We start from the raw sequence: 1997 nt of genomic DNA, 5'->3' as shown, positions 1-1997 counted from the left end.
AAATTAGAAAAACATGAACTGACGACTACAGCATAAAACAAGTTATTTTTAAAGTTATTTCCACATACTTTTGGTTGTAATTTTTCACTCAATAGTATTTCCAAAGTAAGTCCTACGTTAAAATAAATCAATCATAAATAAACAAACTTTGCCAGGCTCAGGCCTATAATCTTAACTACTCAGGAGGCTGAGATTTGAGGATCACCATTTGAAGCCAGCCCAAGCAGACTCTTATATCCAATGAACCACTGAAAAATTGAAAAGAGCACTGTGTCTAAAGTGGTAGGAGTGCTAGGCTTGAGTACAGAGAAGTTCAGAGAAAGCATCCAGGCCCAGGTCCAGGGGAAGAGGGGGGCGGGGAAACGCTAGGCTGGCACTAGTGGCCCACCAATCCCAATCTCGCCGATTTGAAGACCTACAGTGAGCATGCGCTGATCTTCAGTAAGCCGGGCCAGAGTCTGTCCTTGGCAGGCCCCTTCCTTTCAGTTCTCTCTCTGAAGCCACTGCTACCACTTTTCCTACCTTTTCCTTGAATTCCTCTCTTCCTTTCTCCCTTTTTCTCATCCTGCCACATCTCCACCAAGGCCCTTGGCTGCTCCGCCACCCTTGAACCACAGGACAAGGACCTCATGACCTTCTCTGTCTATGGTATACGACTCCTGGATATGGACTATCCTACCCAACCCACCCAACGTCCACTAGCTCGACGCTTGTTCATTGCAGGAAAAATCAAAAAGGGAATGAATGATGCTCCTTACCTTCAAATAAAGTCCTTTTCTCAGTAAAACCGATCCGGAAATTTCAAGTCGCCGAGATTTCGCTCCACTCGCGATCCCCAATCTCCACAGCCAGCCAGCCGCTCCTAAGCTTGAGCTCCAACTGGCCAGGAATGAGATTCTCCAGCTACTTTGTGTAGAGTTTCTATGACACCGTCTATGACGTGTAACTCCTGTCCACCGAACGTTCAACCACGCCTTCCAGCTCTGCTTTACTGCGGTTTTGCTGTTATTCAGTGACCCTCAAGGGTCTGCCCAATACCTGAAAATGTTTACACTTTAGACAACCATATTGAGCATTGTAGGTTCCAGAAAAAAAGTAAAAAAAAATGATATATTGACCAATAAATGACCCTTAAAAACAGAATTAATCGCTGGGTACCAGTCGCTCACACCTGTAATCCTAACTGCTCAAGAGACTGAGATCTGACGATCACGGTGTGAAGCCAGCCTAGGTAAGAAACAATGTCCCTTAGACTCAACTCCAATTAAATATCCCCCTCTACCCCCCGCGCGGAAAAACACAATCGGAAGTAGAGTTGACGCTTAAGTGGTAAAGCACTAGCCTTAAGCACAAAAGTTCAGGGACAGTGCCCAAGCTCTGAGGACTGGCATTAAAGAAATAAAAATAACAATTAATAATTGAATTAATCATAAAATTCAGAATTTCTTCCAGGCCTACACTGGTAGCTCATGCTGGTGTTCCTAGCTAGTCAGGAAGCTGAGATCTGAGAATGTCCTTTCAAAGTAAGCCTAGGCAAAAAAGTCCATGACAAACTTATCGTTAATTAAACACCAAAAAGCCAGAAGTGAAGCTCTGGCTCAAATGGTAGAGTTGTAGCTTTTTTTTTTTTTGCCAGTCCTGGGCTTGAGCTCAGGGCCTGATCACTGTCCTTGGACTTTTTCTCAAGGTTAGAGCTCTACCACTTGAGCCTCAGCACCACTTCCGGCTTTTTTCTATGTATGTGGTACTGAGGAATCGAACCCGGGTCTTCATGCATGCTAGGCAAGCACTTGAACCACTAGGCTAAACTCCCAGCCCTAGAGCGGTAGCTTTACTGAAATGTTCAGAGACAGTGTCCAGGCCCTATGTTTAAGCTCTAGACTGGCACATCCACACACACATATGTATGGACTTGCTATGTAAGCAACTCAAGGCACATTTGAAAAGGAAATAGGGCTTGCCATCAAAACCAATTCTGAGGCCAGGCAAGGTATCAT

At 44.8% G+C, this 1997-nt stretch overlaps 1 protein-coding gene across 1 annotated transcript in view; it reads right to left on the bottom strand.

Annotated features, from left to right (window-relative positions):
- The window catches only part of LOC150040738 (uncharacterized), a 3249-nt gene extending 2360 nt beyond the window's left edge, over nt 1-889 (bottom strand). Inside the window, exon 1 of the mRNA XM_090326428.1 lies at nt 759-889. The gene's annotated coding sequence lies outside the window, so the exon portion shown is untranslated. The remainder of the gene's footprint in view (nt 1-758) is intronic.
- Between the last annotated feature and the right edge of the window lie 1108 nt (nt 890-1997).

The sequence above is a fragment of the Megascapheus bottae genome, chromosome X, assembly GCF_031878675.1.
Source record: "Megascapheus bottae isolate mThoBot1 chromosome X, mThoBot2.hap1, whole genome shotgun sequence".
Classification (NCBI taxonomy): Eukaryota; Metazoa; Chordata; class Mammalia; order Rodentia; family Geomyidae; genus Megascapheus; species Megascapheus bottae.
Note: the sequence above shows the minus strand (reverse complement) of the source record. Positions and strands in the feature narration are given on the sequence as shown.